At 36.1% G+C, this 21,260-nt stretch overlaps 1 pseudogene; it reads left to right on the plus strand.

Annotated features, from left to right (window-relative positions):
• The first annotated feature begins 412 nt into the window (after positions 1-412).
• Positions 413-12,473, plus strand: LOC110196662 (large ribosomal subunit protein uL29m pseudogene; annotated as a pseudogene).
• Positions 12,474-21,260: the final 8,787 nt, after the last annotated feature.

Here is a 21,260-nt window from a genome sequence, read left to right on the forward strand (position 1 = left end):
ATTTAAACTCTGTCAATTTCAGTTTTTCATCTGTAAGATGGGATTAATAATTCAGGGTTGTCCAGGAGCCAAGATGGTAGAGTCTGCAGTAAGTCAATCTCACCCTCCATTATTGACCTTGAAAATCCCAGAAAATATCACACCAGGAAAAATCCTGGAACAGTGGATCCAGCAGAAAGATGGGGTGCAGCAGTCTTTCAGCCCAGGAGGCTTGGGTGATTAGCAGGAAAAGTCCCTCTTATTCTGGTGGAAATGGAGGAGTAGAGGAAAGGAGGCTTCCCAGGAAGCCAGCAGCAAGCCTCACCTCAGCAAGCCAGCAGGAGTTCTTGAGCAGACAAGTTCCAGCTCTAGGACCCTTGCATACCTTGTCACAGCCAGGGGACTCTGGCTTGGAGAACCACTACATGCATTGATGGGCAAGTGGCGTGCAGCAGCCAAAACTCCCTGTTCTTCAGCACAACACCAAGCAGGCAGGCATCCTCCAGCAGCTGACCCTCGAGTAGGCATCCTCCACCAGGCAGACCTTTCACCCCCACCACAGGAGCTTCAGTTTAGCCCCAGAAAAAGGAAGAAAGCCCAGTCTGGCCTTAGCATGCACCAGCCACCACCACCAGCTCCAGCTCGGCACCAGGTAAACTATGAGACCCCTACAGCCTCCAGCTGTCAGCACCTGAAGCCCCAGCACACAAAGCCAGTGACAACAGTCCAGGCCCCCAGCACAAGGAGCTGGGGACTGTGCCCCCTGTGCCCCAGAAGCAGAGATGAACTTTAAAAGCCAAGGAAAAAGAAAACATTATGTGTAAAAAGAAAAAAAAAACAGTGACTATAGAGAACTATTATGGTCACAGGAAAGATCAAAATATAAATTGAGAAGAGGAAAATATTGTCAATATTCCCACATTTGAAACCTCAAAGAGGAATATTAACTGCTCTCAATCCCAAAAAGCCTTCTTAGAAGAGAATGATTTTAAAAGTCAAATGAAAGGGGTAGAAGACAAATTGGGAAAAGAAATGAGAGTTTTGCAAGAAAGAGTCAACAGCTTGGAAAAGGAAGGACAAAAATTGACAGTAGAAAACAAGTCCTTAAAAATAGTTGTGCAAATGGAAAAAAAAATACACGGAAGAAAATGACTCCTTAAAAAGTACAATTGGCCAAATGGAAAATGAGGTGGAAAAGCTAATTGAAGAAAAAAATTCCTTAAAAATTACAATTGGGCAAGAGGAAGCTAATGACTCTATGAGACATCAAGAATCAGTCAAACAAAATCAAAAGAATGAAAAAAATAGAGGGAAACACAATAATTGGAAAAACAAAATACCTGGAAAATAGATACAGGAGAGGTAATTTAAGAATTATTGATCTACCTGAAAGCCATGATTAAAAAAAAATTTAAAAAGTCTGAACAGCATCTTTCAAGAATCATCAAGGAAAACTCCCCTGAGGTTCTAAAAGCAGAAGGCAAATTAGTCATCAAAAGAATCCACCAATCACTTCTTCAAAGAGATCCCAAATTGAAAGCATCAAGGAATAAAGCAGCCAAATTACAAAACTATCAGGTCAAAGAGAAAATAGTGCAAGCAGCCAGAAATAAACAATTTAAATATCATGGAACCCCAGTTGGGATTATACTGGACATTGTAGATTCAACATTAAAAGACTGGAGGGCATGGAATATGATATTATATAAGGCAAAGGAGTTTGGATTACAACCACGGATCAACTACTCAGCAAACATAAGCATAATTTTTCAAGGGAGGTGATGTACATTCAGCTATATAGGGAACTTCCAAACCTCCCTGATGAAAATACCAGAGCTCAACAGAAAATTTGATCTTGAAATACAAGACTCAAGAGAGGCATTAAAAGATAAACAGAAAATAAAAAAAAATGTTATTCAATAAGGGCTAATTGTTTACATCCCTATGTGGGAAGAACATACTTATAACTCTTGAGAACTATATCTTTATTATGACATTTAGAATGGGTATACATAGATGGAGGGCATGGGTATAAGTTGACTTTGATGTGATAATAAAAAATATAAAATTAAGTAGTGAAAAGGTATTGTACAGGGAGAGGAAAGGAGGAGGCAGAAAAGGGTAAATTATATCACACAAAGATCTAATACAGTATAGGGAAAGAAGAGAGGGATATGAGCACTATTTGAACCTTACTTTCATCAGATTTGGCTCAAAGAGGGAGTAACACACTCAGGTAAAGATATCTAACCTACTCTATAGGAAGTAGGAGGGGAAAGGGGAAAGAATAGGGTGGGGTGGATAGAAGTGAAGGAAGAAGTAGTAGGGGAAAAGGGAAAGAAAAGAGAGGGGGCTGATAGAGGAAACATCGAGGAAGATGGTAATCAAAAGCAAAACTCTAATGAGGTGGGAAAGAGAGAGAGAGAAAAGCATAAACAGCAGGGGAAAACAGGATGGAGAGAAAGACACAGTTGGTAATCATAACTGCGAATGGGAATGGGATGAACTCTCCCAAAAATGGAAGCAGATAGCAGAGTGGATTAAAAACAATAAACCCACAATATATTGTTTACAAGAAACCCATTTGAAACAGAAAGATATATACAGAGTAAAGGTAAAAGACTGGAGCAGAATATATTATGCTTCAGCTGCACAAAAAAAAAAAAAAAGGAGGGTAGCAATACTGATCTCAGGCAAAGCTAAGATATAATTAAAAGAGATGAAGAAGGAAACTACATCCTGCTAAAAAGTTATCACATAAAATAAACCATATACATATACCATATACATAATTCACTCTGGTCAGGTAGGATTTATGAGAGGAATTCAGAGCTGGTTCAATATTAGGAAGAGTATCATCATAATTGACCATATCAACAACAAAACTAACAGAAATCATCTGATTATCTCAATAGAAGCAGGAAAAGCTTTTGACAAAATACAACACTCATTCCTATTAAAAACATTAGAAAGCATAGGAATAAATGGAGTCTTCCTTAAAATGATAAGTTGCATCTACCTAAAACCTTCAGGAAGCATCATATGTAATGAAGATAAGCTAGAAGCATTTCCAAGAAGATCAGAGGTGAAACAAGGATGTCATTATTACCATTGTCATTCACTATTGTACTAGAAATTTTAGCTTTGGCCATATGAGAAGAAAAAGAAATTGAAAGAATTAGAATAAGCAAAGAACAAACAACACTATCATTCTTTGCAGATTATGTGATGGCATACTTAGCAAATGCCAAAAAATCAAATAAAAAACTACTTGGCATAATTGACAACTTTAGCATAAATCGCTGACATTTCTATATATTACCAACAAAGCCCAACAGCAAGAGATAGAAAGAGAAATTCCATTTAAAGTTCCTGTAGATATTATAAAATATTTTAAAGTCTACCTGCCAAGATAAACCCAGGAACAGTAACGAACACAATTACAAAACACTTTTCGCACAAACAAGCTCAAATCTAAATAATTAGAAAAAATATATAAGTTGCTCATGGGTTGACATAGCTAATATAATAAAAATGACAATTCTACCTAAATTAATTTACTTATTCAGTGCCATACAAAACTACCAAAAATAGATTTTATAGTACTAGAAAAAAAGTAGTAAAATTCATCTAGAAGAACAAAAGGCCCAGAATATCAAGGGAATTAATGAAAAGAAATACAAGAGAAAGTGGCCTAGCCATACCAGATCTCAAATTGTATTATAAAGCAGCAATCATCAAAATTATATGGTACTGGCTTAAGAAATAGGGGGTGGATTAGTGGAATATATTAGGTAAACAAGACACAGTAGTCAATAGTGATAGTAACCTACTATTTGATGAATGGAAAGAATTCAGGCTTCTGGGATAGGCATGTTTCTCAAAAATAACTGGGAAAAGTGGAAAATAGTATGGCAGAAACTAGCCACAGATCAACATCTCACACCGTACACCATGATAAAATGAAAATCGGTACAAAATTTAGACATAATGGATGATACTACAAGCAAATTAGGAAAACAATAAATAGTTCACCTGTTAGATTTATGGAGAATGGAAGAATTTATGACTAAACATGAAATAGAGAGCAATATGAAATGCAAAATGGATAATTTTGATTACATTAAATGGAAATGTTTTTGTACAAACAAAGCCAATGCAACCCAGATTATAAGAGAAGCAGAAAACTGGGAAACAATTCCTACTGCCAGGGTTACTGATAAAGGCATCATTTCAAAATATATAGGGAACAGTGTTAAATTTATGAGAATATAAGTCATTCCCCAATTTATAAACAGTCAAAAGATATGAACAGGAAGTTTTCAGATAAAGAAATTAAAGCTATCTATTGTCATATGAAAAAAGAATGCTCTAAATCACAATTGAGGAGTGAAATGCAAATGAAAACAACTCTGAGGTACTGAATCACATCTATCAAATTGGAGGACATGACAAAACTGAATAATGGTAAATGTTGGAGAAAGTGTGGGAAAACTGGAACACTAATGCAATTTTTTGCTTTTTATTTTTTTTATTTTATTAATTTATTTTGATTTATCAATAATCACTTCCATATTCTTTTGAGTTGGAAATTTTTCTCCTCCTTCCTCCCCCCAGCTTCTCCAAGACCACGTACAATCTGATATAGGCTTTACATTTACATTCTTATTAAACATTTTCACATTAGTGAAGTTGTAAGTAAAAATTAAAACCAATGGGAGGAACCATCAGAAAGAGGAAACAAAACTCAACAGAAGGTAAAAATAAGTGATAGTGATTCAACTTCCATAGTTCTTTCTTTGGATATGCACAACATTTTCCATCATGAGGCTTCAGGAGATGTTTTAGATCCTCATAATGCTGAGAAGGGTTCAGTTTAACAATATTAGTCATCGCATAACGTGGCTGTTATTGTGTACAAAGTCCTCTTGGTTCTGCTCAATTCACTCAGCATCAGACCATACAAGTCTTTCCAGGTTTTATTGAAGTTAGCCTGTTCATTATTTCATATAGCACAATAATATTCCATTACATTCATATACCACAACTTGCTCAGCCATTCCCCAATTGATGGGCATCCTCTCAATTTCCAATTCTTTGCCACCACAGAGAGCTGCTATGAATATTTTTGTGCATGTGGGTCCTTTTCCCATTTGTATGATCTCTTTGGGGTATAGCCACTAATGCATCGTTGATGGAGTTGTGAACTGATCCAACCATTCTGGAGGGCAATTTGCAACTATGCCCAAAGGGCTGTGATACTGTGCATACCCTTTGACCCAGCAATACCACATCTAGGTCTGTATCCCTAAGAGATCATACAAATGGGAAAAGGACCCACATGTACAGAAATATTTATAGCAGCTCTTTTTGTGGTGGCAAAGAATTGGAATTTGAGGGGATGCCCATCAATTGGAGAAAGGCTGAACAAGTTGTATGATATTAATGGAATGTGATACTATTGTGCTAGAAGAAATGATGAGCAAGCAGACTTCAGAAAACCTGGAAAGACTTGTATGGTCTGATGCTGAGTAAAATGAGCAGAATCAGGAGAACGTTGTGCAATGACTAATGTTGATAGACTTAGCCCTTCTCGGTAATGCAAGGATCTAAGACATCTCCAAAGGTCTCATGATGGAAAATGCTATCTACATCCAAAGAAAGAACTGTGGAGTTTTAATGCAGATTGAAGCATACAATTTGCTATTTTTTCTTCTGTTTTGTTTTGTTTCCTCTTTCTTTTGGTTCCTCCTACTGGTTCTAATTCTTCTTTACAACATCACTAATGTGAAAATATGTTTAATAGGAATGTATATGCATGGCCTATGTCAGATTGCACTCCATCTTGAGGAGGGAGGCAGGGAGGAAGGGGAAGAAAAATTTCAAACTCAAAAGCTTGTGAAAGTGATTGTTGATAAATCAAAATTAATTGATAAAAAAAAGAAGAAAATTCATATGGAATAAAAAAAAGAAAGGATGAGCAGACAGACTTCAGAAAAATCTGGAAATACATGAGATAATGCTGAGTGAAGTGAGCACAAGTAGGAGAACTTGCTGTGCAGTAACAGCAACATTCTGTGATGATTAACTTTAATAGACTTACCTCTTCCTGGCAATGCAAAGATCTAAGACAACCCCAAAAGACTGGTGTTGGAAAATGCTATCCACATCCAGAAAAAGAACTACGAAGTCTCAATGCAGATTGAAGCATGCTATTTGCTCTCTCTATTATTTTTGTTTCTTCTTTTGATTCTTGCCATTAGTACTAATTCTTCTTCAGAACATGACTAATATGAAAATATGTTTAATATGAATGTTTATATAGAGCACATATCATATTGTACATTGCCTTGGGGAGGGGTAAAGGAGGGAGGGAGAGAAAATTTGGAACTCAAAATCTTATTGATGTGAATGTTGAAAACTAAAAATAAATAAATTAGTTAATAAGTAAAAATAATAATTACAGGGCTGATGTGAGGATCAAATGACATTGGATTTACAACACTGTGTAGACATTAAAGTATTATATTATTCTTAATACTCATAATGATAATTATTAATATTATTGTCATTATTATTCAGCCAGTGTTATGTTGTATACATCTTGTGCAATTTTATGTACTCTTCTGGACAAGAAGATATGTCTCTGTGTTAATTCCTGCCACTGAAAACAAAAGCCTTAGCAATCGTATGCATCAAAATGCCATACTAATGCCATATTGTTTTCCCTCTAGTCAGTCAGTATAATACTATATACTTAGTGTACTTGGTATAGGTAGCTTGAACTGATAAAGTCAGTCTTCAGTTCCCCAGAAGTCTAATTACAAACCCGCTACTGCTGTTTAACTGTACTGAGATAGCAGTTGTACCAGAATTAAGAAAATGTCTAATAGAATGGCTTTTGTTTGAATGACTATATGTTTCAACACTAATGAGATGCAACTTAATGGCTTCTGCAGGTTTATCTGCTTTCTGACACTTGTTTGAATTAGACAGGCCTAATCAGTTTTGCTGAACCTCATTAGATAAGTGAATAGTCCCTGCCTATTCCAGGGCATAAAGCAATTTGGCTGCTTCTGTTTTCTGTGCCAGCAGGGTAACTATGTGATGCGTGATGGGCATGGGTCTTTACCTAAATGAAGTGTTTGTGGATATGTGTGTGTATGTGTGTAGAGGAGGGGCACCTGAACCCAAATGCTTCCTTAAATGATGTCTGAAATTACATTAGTGATTTATATCTATATGTTAGACATTGCCCTCTCCTTGCAGTCTACTGTAATGTGAATCCTTTCTCTCTGAGGGAGAGAGTAGGGCATTAAAAATAACTCACACTTCCGTGGCCTTCTAAGGATTACGAAACTTTTGCCTTGCAATAAGATTGTGGGAGTAGAGAGTGCAACTATTATCCCCATTTTATAGATAAGAAAGCTGAGTCTCATAGAGAGGATTTAGTTGCCTAATTGCCCAAAGTCATACTGCTGATAAATGTTGAAATTGGGATTTGAATCAGGTCTTCTGTTTTATTATTTTTTTTTTAATTTTTAGGCAATTGGGGTTAAGTGACTTGCTCAGGGTCACACAGCTACTAAGTGTCAAGTGTTTGGTGTAAGGATGGATTTGAACTCAGGTCCTCCTGACTTCAGGGCTGGTGCTCTATCCCCTGTGCCACCTAGCTGACCTTGAATCAGGTCTTCTTAAAAGACAGCATGTAGGATTTTACTTCTAAGTATGTATATGAAATTGGGAAAAATACTAAATCTTTCTGTAATTCAGTTTCCTCTCTTTATAATGATGACCTCTAAATTATGCATCCTCTCTGCCTCTCAGTTTCCTGCCCTATATATTAGGATAATAATATATGCCCTATTATATCACAGAGTTATTGTAAGAGTCAAAGAAAGGGAATATAAAAGTACTTTATCCAGGAGAAAGTGTTGTGTGAGATAATAGTAGTGTGTAATATTAAGATGAGTTACAATGATGATAAAACAGTATTTGACAATTTTGTATAATTGAATTTATCTGATTAAATTACTTAGTAACAAGATAAATGGGGGGGGTAGTACAAGATGGTTGATAGCCCTGACAGGGAAATCTGGGGATAAAAATGATAAGCTCTACAACTTTCAAACATTTCCTTGGGCCAGCCCTGACTGCCAGCTTGCTTCTCTTTTACCTATTGTGAAAAGTCACCTTGGAGAAGCTCAGTATGCAATAATATTATTCTATGATTTGAAACCACAATCTCAATTTGATTTTTCAACCTGTTTGTGACTTAACAGTTTAATTTCTCAGAAACTAAAACTTCTATGACAGAGAGAGAGAGAGAGAGAGAGAGAGAGAGAGAGAGAGAGAGAGAGAGAGAGAGATTGTGTATTTATTTAGAGAATGACTTAGACCATATGATTACTAGTCCATACAGAAGACCACACACCATAGCTTTCAGAAAGTAATATCAGGCCTAAATGTGTAGCATTCTATACCTTAGGACCTACACTATAATTCTTAGGATTTGTAATACTTATCCTGATGTTATTTATGTTTATTACATTATGGCATCCAGATAACAGAGAATGAGGAAATCAAGCCCTTCCCTGTAGATTGATTCTTTTTGTTTTTTCAGAAGTCCCACCTTTCGGAGGTGGTAGAGAAAGTGGGAGGAATTATAACAGTACAAATGATGTGGGGCCAGCATATAAAATATGTGTAAGACATGGATGAGAGGTAATATCTCTTTTCTGCAGAAAACTCCCAAGCAATTTAGAAAAAATGTCATGGTGGCAGCTAGCATGGAAATCAACCATTAAACAAACCTGGATTTGGAGCTGGAGAATCCTGGGCTTCATTCCCAACTCAGTTAGTTATGACCTGTGTTATCTTGGATAATCATTTAATCTTTGTGATTCTCATTTTTAAAATGAGGGTGTTGAACTAGATGACATCTCAAGTATCTTCCAGCTCTAGAAATTGAGGATTCTAATAACAAATTATTTAAGATTTACTAATAATTCCAAATTGATCTTTGAGGCAGCCTTGGTATATATGACTTTGAGAATCAAAATGTATCTTTGATTCCCGGTCCAGTGGGGTGGACATTGCAGCCATAGTCAAATGTCTAAGTTCATGATGAAAATACTGTGGAACATTAATTGATATACTTTTAAAAAAAAACCCTTTTTTTTGGTAAGATATTTAGCAGGTGTGGAAGACAAAAAAGGATGACATAAAGAGAAAGACAATTAAAGAAAAATATCCACGTTTAAACTTACCACCAATACCACTGGATGGAACAGTTTGACTAGACACTGCTGAAATCCAGGAGGCCCTTAGACCTGTAAGGTGAATGTAGTATTCTGTTCAGGCTATTTGCCCCAGTAGCACATGGTAGTTACTAACAGCCCTGTTTATATTCTCTGTGAAATTGGCAGAGAATTCTCCCAGAGCACATCATTTACAGCTAGCTGAAGTGAAACCACAAAATTGCCTACTTTTAAACCAAAGAAAGAGAGGGTTTTTTTTTTCCTTTCTTGAAATGAAAGTTAGTGTACTAGAGCAAGGGGAAAATATGTGCAGGTTTTCAAACACCTTTATATACTGTTGTATGCTCTTACATGTTTATAAAAGAAAAGAGAATGGTTGTATCCCTGTTAGTGATAACACTTTCAACTGAAGCTCTATGCCAGTGGTTCACTGAGTTAATCTAGGTGTCTTGAAAGCTATCCCAGCCAAAATTCACTGTTTTGTAGTTTGTAGAATCTGTCTTTATTTTTCTGAAAGTTGGGACCTTTATTATTCTTTCTTTGGTCACTTGACATCTTTCCTGTTCTCTGTGTTTTTTCTTTTCAAAAATTACATCATGAAACTTGTAAATATTGGCATGTTGTGACTGGGATCCTTTTTCTGGATTTGGATTATACTATTGGACCATTAGGATTCCTTCTTTAAATTATTTCTATTATTTTTCAATTGAAAATGTCCATTTTCCTCTCCTCCCCATCTTCTACCCTCATTAAGGGGGAAGACAAAAACAACAGTATTCTTCCAACATTCATCATTTCCCTTTTTTAATAACTTTTCCAATTTTATACATATTAGGTAGAACCTCAGAGTCGCTTTAACTTGGGTGCCTTTAAGCTCTAAAATTTTATGACTGATTTTCAATGTAGAAGTTCAGGAAGATAATAATAGTTAACATTACTATGTCCTAAGTACTTTATAATAATTATCTCACTTGGTCCTTGCAACAATTCTGCAAGATAGGTGCTATTATTAGTCCCACTTTTCAGATGAAGAAACTGAGGTAACCAGAGGTTAAGTGCCTTGCCCAAGGGTCACAAGCTAGTAAGGGTCTGAGGCCAGATTTGAACTCAGGTATTCATAACCTGGCACTTGATATACTTTGCCACCTGGTGGGTAGGTAAGCTAGCTTGCTGACCCAAGATGCAAAGACCAGGCGAAAGTATGTATTTTAGCCATTTGAGGACCTTCCAAGCTAAATTTGCAGGAAAGGCTCACCACTTAAAAGTCAGCTACAGGGTGATGAATTTTTCATCCACAAAATCTCATGACTACTATCCACTGAGGCAAAAGAGGACTGTAAACTCCTTTGATGTATGAAGTGACCATGGATCCCTGAAGTAGTGAGGAATGAAGCGAGTGCAGAAATGGAGAAAGGAGAAAGGTTGCAAGATAGGAAGCTCTTCTCAGAGTTACTTTATTTAAGAAAAAAACCTTTTCTTAATGATGAATTGAACTACCATTTAACTGGGTGAGACAATTAGGACTGGTGAGACTTGTCAATCAAAACAGAACCTGTTTCTAACCTGTGAGTGGCCTGAGAAGGAGGGTTTAACATGTTGGGGAAAGGAAGTACTTCATATACATAAAAAAATAATAATAATAAAAAACCAAAAACATAAGTGAGCTGGACCATAACATAGTCATTCTGTATCATAATCATTGAGAAGCAATTGCCCAGCAATCTCATATATGAAAAATTCAGGCATTCCTGGGTCCTGTGGGAACAGTTTCCAAGTTAATTGTCTCAAAATGGGGTACAAAAGCAGCAGGAACAGGAGTGCAGTAACTGATTCAGTTCGTTTGGTAGCTACAAGGAACTGGGATTGTGAGCATGTCAAGAGAGGCGATAGATGTTGGTTCTCAGTTCCCTGGGAAATAGGGGGAGCTAAAATAATAAATTCCTCAGTAAATACTTGGTGCTGGGTAAAGTAATACACTTTGCTAGAGGGTGAGATCATACAGAGTGCAAAGTATTGTTGTTATGCCAAGCTCAGGGCACAGTCTGCTTGCTGGGCCTTAGCTCTGGGAAACAGAGTGTCTTCACAATATTTTGACAGACTAAATCCTGGCCCCCAGTTACTAACATTTTTGGTGCACATGGCAATTATCATCTCACTAGTTGTGTTATAGATTTTCAGAAATTAGGCATAAAATTCATATCAGAAAAGGATTGCCCAGAGCAGACACTCCAAATTGCCCTATATCTCTCCTCTGTAAATGATACCTCAGCTTTTTCATTATTATTATTGTTATTATTATTATTATTTTAGTGAGGCTGTAAGGATTGGAAGGATCCCACTCTCAGCTAATAGCTGAGAATATCATCTGATCCTCACCAGCCACACATCCTCATGAGCTCTCAGCTTAAAAAAAAAAAAAGATGAAAACAAATTAACAAAAAAGACAAGGAGAGAGGAAGGGCAGGACAGCAGCCGGAAGTAACAAGCTCAATGAGCGGAAGCAAAGCATGAGGAGAGCTGATGACTATGATAGCCTCCCAGCTAGTTTATGTCTGGCAGCCAGGCAGGATTTACAAACTATTTCTTCACAACTACTCTTTGAAGTTTACTTTCACTTTGTTAAACAATAATACAGTCAACATCACACCTTTCCCTGGTATTAATGAATTCATATTATTTTTGTCAAGGAAAGGAATAGAAGAATTTTTTGATGATCCAAAAAAGAAGAAACAATCAAATCAAGTGCTGCTTGGACCTGTGAACAGTTAAGGCACTACAGCAACAAAAATTTACATAAACTTTGATATGTCCTACTGAAAGAAAGAAATATTCTCATGTTAGAACATGGGGCTAAAAGGTTGATTACCAATGCCAGGTTCCAGAGCAATTAGAAAAGGTTTTAAGAGTCTGTGAATGCATTAGATAAAATTATTCGGGAAATAATGCTTTAAAGTCTCCTTCAGATAGGCCAAGAAAAGTCAAGACTAGGTGACTGGAGAAAAGACATCTTTGGACATTATCATCTGGCACAAGAACAAACAATAGTGGCCAATATCTTGATACCTAAACAAAAGATAAAACAAGAAGTACTTTGCAATGCCTTATGTGGAACCATTTGTCAGACTGAATCTTATAAAGTACTTATGTGGGGAAGTTAAGAAGAAAAGTTTAAAGAGAAATAAAGATAAAATTCTTCAAAGAAAATTTCCTCACATCTGCAGAAACACAAAATAGAAATCCAAGCAAAGATATGGTGAATTCTTTTACTTTTCCTAGTTCTATTTCACCTCAGTAAAGTTAAACTTTTTCAATTAAGTTGTAATTTAAGGCTGGCTGATAAATATGCACATGTAAACACACAGTAAGAAGTTTATTTTTTAAAAATCTCAAAAAAAAAAATGAAAAGAAAAAGAAAAAATTACCTGGATTTCAAGAGTTAAGCCCCAGGTAGATCAGACTTCTCATTGAAAGCTGAGCCTTTCTTACAAGGGTGAGTGTCTGAAACAAATGAAATCCATAGACAAAGTTTAGAATGTTCATGGCCTTAAGGGAACTTTCCAAAACCATCTGGTTAAAAACCAGAGCCCATTGCTTCCAGGAAGATACATGCTGGTCCATCTGAATTGACATCTGTGTTCAGGCTGAAGTCCCCTAGCATAATTAACAGAGAAGCCTCCAAAGGCAATACTGACACCAGCTTGGGGAACTGAGCTATAAAATTCTCTATATAAACAAGTGGCCTATATACCCACAGAACTATAAATTTTGGTCTTGCCCCAAGGCACTAGAAATAGCCAGATGCTCAAATAAATTTATGCTTGAAGTACAAGGCAAACATGATGAAAATATCATAGCTACTCTCTTCACACCTTTGTTCACCATGAGACAGGCGGATCAAAGATACCTGAATGAAACCTTACATTGGGTTTTACTGTCTCAGAAGAGATGTGAGTGACAGTTTCTAACAGAAGTGTTGCTTTTATTTACCATCGATCTCTTATTTTGTGATAAGAATTTGAGTACTTCATGTAGTAGAGCTCTGAATTGCTTACAACACACACACACACACACTCACACACATATACACAAGCACATGTAGACACACCAAATCTATGATCACATGATTATATCAGGATATATGAAATATCACCATCAGAAACTTGTTTCTTTGGGTTAAGGTATTGTCCCTCTGTTAAATATTGTTTATAATAAATCCTTTTGAAAAATTCAAAGAAACCAAGAATGGGTAACACACTAATCAACCTTCTGTCTCTGTCCCAGCATCTTGCTGCTTTGGTTAGGCTAGTTTGTCTTCCCTGTCGGTGGCAGGTGGATGTAGGAATAGAGGTATCTCTTCTTCCACAATGATTGCTTCCATGGATAATGCCTATAGGGAGCTAGGCTGGAGGCAGAGCTGGTGGGATTTTTGTTGTGATTATTATTTGTTTTGTTTAGAGGGAAGGAGGGACTGAAGACACTTATTCTTGTGATATCTTTCATCTGATTTTGTTACAATTTGTACTGTTTTTGAACTTTAATGTATTCATATGTATTTTCCACAACTAGAGTTCTTCATCCAATAATCATTTATTAAGTATCTAATATGTGTGATACAACTTACAAGAACCTGGGGAAAGCTCAAAAGTGATTGGACATTCTTCCTTCTTGTCCTTCAAAACAAAGCTTAGATGACACTTCCTTTATGAAGTTTTCCTTGTTATCATAAGATAAAAAGTATCTCATCTTCTTAAAATTCTTATAATACTTTATTTAGACTAGGGCTTCTTAATTTTGTGTGTATGTCAGGAACCCCTTTGTCAGTCTGGTGAAGCCTAATACTTCTATTGTTTGTTGCCTATAGTCATCACTGGAAATGCAAAATTTTAATTACATGTTGTTAAAGATAAAGATATAATTTTCCCCATGAAATCTATCCATAGACACAAGATGAAGAACCCTTGTTCTAGTCCTCTCTTTTGTCTTTATCACATTCCATTTTGAATAATGTATTTTTGTAAATATTTTATTTCCCTTACTCTCTATTGGACTGTAAGTTCCATGAGGGCAGAGCTTTTTGTAATTTTCATTTGTAAATTTCATTTTTGTATTCCCAGCAACTACATAAGTGCATTGTAGATACACAAAAACATTAGTAAATATTTTTTAATTAATAAAGATATGGTCCCTGCTTTCTTAGAGGTCAAAATGTAGTTTTGTAGACATAAATATTTAAGTATGCAATACTATACAATAAACATACAATAACTACAATTCACAATTGTGTGCAGTTAGAACATACAAGATGTTACAAAGTACTTTCTTTGTTGGAGGAAAGATAAATTATTTGCTATCAGGTAAGATAGACTGGTACAGATTCAGGAGTTAGCATTTGAGCTGGGCCTTTAAGAATGAGTAAGATTTCAGCAAGAAGAGAAAGAGAAGAGGGAACATTCTGGTTGTAGGGAATAGACTGATAAAGGGCCCAGAAGTGGTGAAGGATGGGATATTTATTTGAGAATAGCAGGTAGTCTAGTTTGGATAGCACACGTTGTGTATGGAGGAGTGTGGTTTGTGATGGGATTGGAAAGGAAATGGTTCCACATTTTGGAGAGCCTTGAAGATCAAAAGCACAGATATAAGGAATCTCAAAATGATTTCTCTATTCAATTCCAGAAGATCATTTCCTATTTCGCTCCAACTTCCAACTCGTCTTTATTTTTTGTCTTCCTCTATCAGAATGTTAGATCCTTGATGGTAGCAACTGCCTTGCTTGCTTTTAAGTAAATCTTAGTACTTAGCACAGTTCTTGATATATTGTTGGAGTTTAATAGATTTATTTATTCATTCGTTCACTTGTTGACTTTACCATATTCTCATAGTAACTACTACTTACATAAAACTTTTAGATATGTGAAGTGCTTTATGAAGATTTTTTATTGTATCCTGAAAATAACCCTAGAAGGATGATTAGACAGATGATAGAGATAATAACACATTACATTTATGTTGAACTTTATGATCTCAAAGCACTTTCAAATAAATAAACCCATTTTTATTGTCACTACAACCCTGTGACATATTAGTTTAAGAACCACCATCCTCATTCTACAGATAAGTAACCTGAGGTTCAGAGATTTACCTAAAGTGTTACTGTTATTCAATAGTGGAGCCAGGACTTGAATGTTGGGCAGTGGATTCTATATTCAGTTGTCTTTCCACTGTACCATGCTGCAATGGTAAATATTCATACTTTCATCATTCTCTATGCATTTCAGTTAATAATAATTGGCCAACTGAAAGTTTATTTAGCTCAAAAATTTGTCTAATCTATTTCTTTAATGGAGTCATCAGTTATAGCACCCATAGAAAAAATCTGAACTAGTGAATAATTTTATATTTAGGTATCACCTAAATAACCCACCTTTTCTTTTTTTATAATTTTATTTATTTGTTTTTAGTTTTAACATTCACCTCTACAAGATTTTGAGTTTTAATTTTTCTCCCCTCCCTCAGCTCTGTGCTCCACAAGATGGTGTGCAATCTAATGCAGGCTATATTTGTACAATCATATTAAATGCATGTTCATGTTACTCATGCTATAAAAAAGAATTAGACCCAAAAGGGAAAACCATGAGAAAGAGGAAACAAAAACAAACAAACAAACAAACAAACAAAAAACCCCAGAACATAGTATGCTTCCATCTGCATTCAGACTCATAGTTATTTCTCTGGCTATGAACAGCATTTCCCATCATGAATCTTTTGGAATTGTCTTAGATCCTTGTATTGCCGCAAAGAGTTAAATCTATCAAAGTTGGTCATTGCGCAATGTTGCTGTTACTATAAACAATGTTCTGGTTCTGCTTACTTCACTCAGCATCAGTACATGCAATTCTTTCCAAATTTTTCTGGAGTCCATCTACCTATCAATGCTTCCATTCCATTCATATAGCACAAATTGTTCATTCCCCAACTGATGGGCATCCCCTCAATTTACAATTCTTGGCAACTGCAAAAAGAGCTATTATAAATATGTTTCTACATGTGGGTCATTTTCCCATTTTTATGATTTCTTCTGGATAGAGAAAGAGAACCCATCTATTTCTGGATCAAAAGGTATGCACAGTATTACAATCCTTTGGACATAGTTCTAAATTGCTTTCCAGAATGGTTGGGTCAATTCACATCTCCACCAACAATGCATTAGTGTTTCAATTTTCCCTCATCTTCTCCAACATTTATCATTTTCCTGTTTTGTTATGTTATCCAATCTGACACATATGGTGTGGTACCCCAGAGTTTTGAATTGCATTTCTCTAATCAATAGTGATTTAGAGCATTTTTTCACATGACTGTAGATAACTTTGACTTCTTCATCTGAAAACTCACCATTCATATCCTTTGACCATTTATCAATTGAGGAATGATATATCCTTATAAATTTGACTCAGTTCCTTACACATTTTAGAAATGAAGCCTTTATCGGAGACATTGGCTATAAAAAATTGTTTCCCAGCTTTTCTCCTTTTCTTCTAATCTTTGCTTGTGGAAAAACTTTTTAACTTAACGTAATCAAAATTATCCATGTTGCATTTCAGTGTGAGATGTTGGTCTATACCTAGTTTCTGGAATACTATCTTCTAATTCCCCCGACAGTTTTTGTTATGTAATCATTTCTTATCCCAGAAGATGGAGTCTTTTGATTTATCAAATAATACATTACTATAATCATTGAGTACTGTGTCTTGTGTACCTAACCTATCCCACTGATCCACCACTCTGTTCTTAGACACTATCAAGTAGTTTTAATGATTGCTCCTTTATAATACAGTGTTAGATCTGCTACAGCTAGACTAACTTTACCTCAACTTTTCAGTGAAATAATTGGTTTCCCCCAAATTGTTTTACACAATTTTACACAAAGGAAGGAAATGAAGGGTTGGTGAGGCTCTCGTCACTGGGAAGCTATGTATTCCTTTTTTTTTTTTTTGGCAATTGGGGTGAAATGACTTGCCCAGGGTCACACAGCTCATAAGTGTCAAGTATTTGGTCTGAGGCTAGATTTGAACTCAGGTCTTCCTGACTTCAGGGCCAGTGCTTTGAATCACCTAGCTGCCCTGAGGCTATTTATTCCTTAAATAGAAATAATGCACCCTATTGTGTATGCACACACACACACACACACACGCACACATGCACACATACACACACACATGTATAAATATTGATGGCTTGGCAACTTAGTGACCTGATGTAGAACACTTAGAATTTTGTTTCATTTGGACCGGCTATTAATATTACAACTTGCATGTGTTTGTGTATATATACATATATGTTTGTGTATATGTGTATATGTATATATATATATATATATATATATATGCATGCATGCATACATATATATGTACATATACATAAGATATATTACCTAATATGCACAAGGTAATAAATGAAGGCCTTTGCTTTCATTACCCCACATAGTTATCTCTTAAGGAGTGGGTTTTGATCCTTTTGGAGATGAGGGAATGGAAGTTGAGAGGATTCATTTGGAAATTGTGAAATAGGATTTTTTCATCTGTTGGTGAGATGGAGCCCTTGTCCCTATTCAGCTAACTTTGGTTGATATGTCACTAACGCTATTTGTAAACTGAAGAAAAGAAACTGATCAGATACTAAATGACATCATGCCTTAAAGACTGTCATATTCACTCTGCACTGAGAAGCTATTCAGTGAATTTTCCCTTGATCTGAAGAATTCATTTCAAGGAGTAGACAGCACATCAACTCTCTATTCCTAATTGCCAGGAAGCGAACAAGGTGAGTATCTAATTCTCCTTTGATCATTTATAATGTCTATTTGTATTTGTAGATGGAAAAACAAAGAAAGAAAGTCGACTATCCACTTTTGAATGTAAGCCAAGAATCTGAAATTTACATGCGCAGTAGAAATCTCTGATTCTGAGAAAATGAGAGAAGACAATCTTTGGATTCATTGCTTCAGAAAGATGAGCTTTGAGGCATTAAAATGAGTATAGCAATATACTCTTCAAGGTATCATGCACCTGTGGGAAATGAAATGTAAGTTGTTATAATATTAATAGCCAGTCCAAGTGAAATAAAACTCCAAGCATTCTACAGCAGGTAGCTAAGTTGCCAAACCATCAAGCCTGCATAGGAGGTTAGAGTTATGTTTACTTTATATTTAGCACAGAGGGAGATGGGAGACATTTTGAGAGCAATGGGGAAATATACATGTAAGCAAAGGAACACAGGTAAAGCAAATGTGTGTACACACACACACACACACACACACACATATATATATATATATACATACAAATGTGCACATGTGGGTATGGGTGTATTTATACATACAGACATAAACACATATTTAAGTTGACCTAGCAACCACCTCGTTTGTTTCTAATTGACTAGTCTAGTGCCCTTCTTTGGCTGCACTAAAATGCTTGGTGAACACTCAGCAGCAGTGACACTTTAAGTAAGGAATGTCAATAATGTGACTTCCTTTTTGAAGACTTCTGATTTAATTTGAATGGCAAATATCCAAGCTGACTTCTTCATGTACAAAGAGCCTCTGACTACCCAGGCTACTTTTGAACTGTGAGTAACACTTGCTAACCACCACTTGAATATCTGACAAGACTTAATACTTATCTCAGTGGAGGACAGTAAGGAATTCTTGCTTTTCAAACTCTTGACAAAATAGCAATTCTATAACAATACTAGAAATGAGAAATACTCAGTGAGCTGGCCACTCTTCCCACATCCTTTCAGGAATGGGTAAAGAGTGCTTTCTCTTTCCTTCTTATGGATTACTGGACCCAAATAAAAGTAGTCTAAGTTTATTTTACAAGAACAAAGAGTTGATTTCTAAAGTAGCCAAATTTCTGTTTCCCCCACAGAAAATATTATTTCTTCACTACTAGACTGTACTTTTGGGTGTTAATAGTCATCTTTTTGGGTTAAGAGAGAAAGTTGTTCTGTGCAAAGCATGACAGCTTGTGGGCAATTCAATAGAGCCACTCAACTCAACAGTTACTAAACACCTGTTTACTACATGCAAGGAACTGTGCTAGGCCTTAAGAGTAGAGGCACAAACAAAACATTGCCTGCCTTCAACAGTTCAAAGTACATACTCTGCTGATAGGACTCAGTGTCATCCTCGAAAATGAAGGACAAGAGGATAGATGATTAAATATGCCTCTCTCTTGTTAGAGAAAGATGTTTAGTTGGAAACTATATATATACTGAATATGGCATGATAAAAGAATCCTGGTGTATTGATTAGTTTTGCTTTATTGGTTTCCTTTATTACAAGGTGTGTGTGTGTGTGTGTGTGTGTGTGTGTGTGTGTGTGTGTGCACGCACTTTGCTATGTGTCTATTTAAGTTGGGAAATGAACATAATGTAAAAAAAAAAGACACCAATAAAACTTATTTTAATATGAAGAATAGACTTTTGTTTTTGCTATAATGCTTTGAGTTTGCCAACTGCCATAAGATATTTTTTCCTGTAGGTGTACTACAAGATACTCTGGTTGCTGGGGTCTCCATGAATGCTGCTGTGCCTCATCCAACAAGTTATTCCCACTCTGCAGGATTTCAGGGGCACAGTGAACAGCAGTGCTAGCTCTACTTGACTCATGATCAGCTGAAAGAGACCAATAAATCACTCCCTTTCACTGCAGAGAAGGAGCTATTGATCGCCAATGGCTCCATTAGCTCTGTATGACTTCACTGAAATTAAAATCTTTAGGGCTTGATCCTCCTCTCAGATAGCTATATGTGTACACAGGGGCTAATCTTACCTCGAGCAGAGCTGTGGCATCCCCCCCCCCCCTCCACTACCTGGTTACTTGAGAAGAGCAGGTGATCTCCTTTAGAATTTTAATAGGCCACCAGTTAAAGTAGTGACTCTGACCTTTATGAAATTAAAAAAACAGGAAAAAGCATTGCCAGGTAGACTTAACAGATGATTCTCTGTCCAGTGACCAGTCTCCATTTGTAGATGTCTGCTCTTTTCCTGAGGGAAAAAAGGGCCTTTCATACAGCTCCCTCTGAGGCTCATCAGGATTCAATTGAAATGTTTAAGCCAGGCAAATCAGCTGTTATTAAGTAAGATGGACTGAGACAGAAAGATACAGGGTTGTACATGTTTCCTTCCACGGTTATCACCCTGATGTGCATATAGTGGCCTTGTTATATTAATGGCAGGTCCTAAAATGTTTATTTTGCTCTTGCCTGGGTTCTTGAATCTATCAATAGAAACACACTAAAATTGTTTCTCTGCTATTATCGGAGGGATAGTACTGTGAAATTGCTGCAGAAGATTTAGCACTCTCACTAGATGAAAATAAAAACCTGGTGCCTTTTGCTCGTGTAGCATTTCTATCCTTAAACCTAGAGATAGGCACATAGTGAAATAACCATTTATCACTAAAACTAATCCTTCCCTATCGAATATGACCACTTAAAACACATGTATATAGATTGTAAGTTTTCCACAGAGCCTAATAGCAAGGTTTTTGACCAAAATAATATACTGCTTTCACTAAGGTTATTGGATGGGAAAATCACAAAGCCATGTTTAGTAGGAAAGATTATTTAAAAAGTAATGTTTGGTTACATTTAGTGAGAGATGTCAAAGCACCTGTTGGTTCTGTTGTTTTTATTGTTACTTTAGCCACAAAGACAATATTTTGAAATTGATAGACCTGGCATACTGTCTAGACATAGTCAAAAGAACCACATCCTTCTCTTGACCTCATTTGGAAGGTAGCCATCTTTTTGCCGACTAAAGTTTATGTTAGCCATTGATAGGATTGAGAGAATAAATTTTAAGCGTTTGTCCTTCCTTTAGGTAGTCAGATAGTGCAGGTGCCCTCTGAATTTCTATTCAACCTTGTTGTTCAAGAGAATTACTTTCTCAGAATAACATTATAGGAGAATAGGCAAGAAATTGTTGTTTCATGTGATGGGTCAGAGAAATTCATAAATGGTC

Source organism: Phascolarctos cinereus, unplaced genomic scaffold, assembly GCF_003287225.1.
Source record: "Phascolarctos cinereus isolate Bilbo 61053 unplaced genomic scaffold, phaCin_HiC Scaffold_4;HRSCAF=312, whole genome shotgun sequence".
Taxonomy (NCBI): Eukaryota; Metazoa; Chordata; class Mammalia; order Diprotodontia; family Phascolarctidae; genus Phascolarctos; species Phascolarctos cinereus.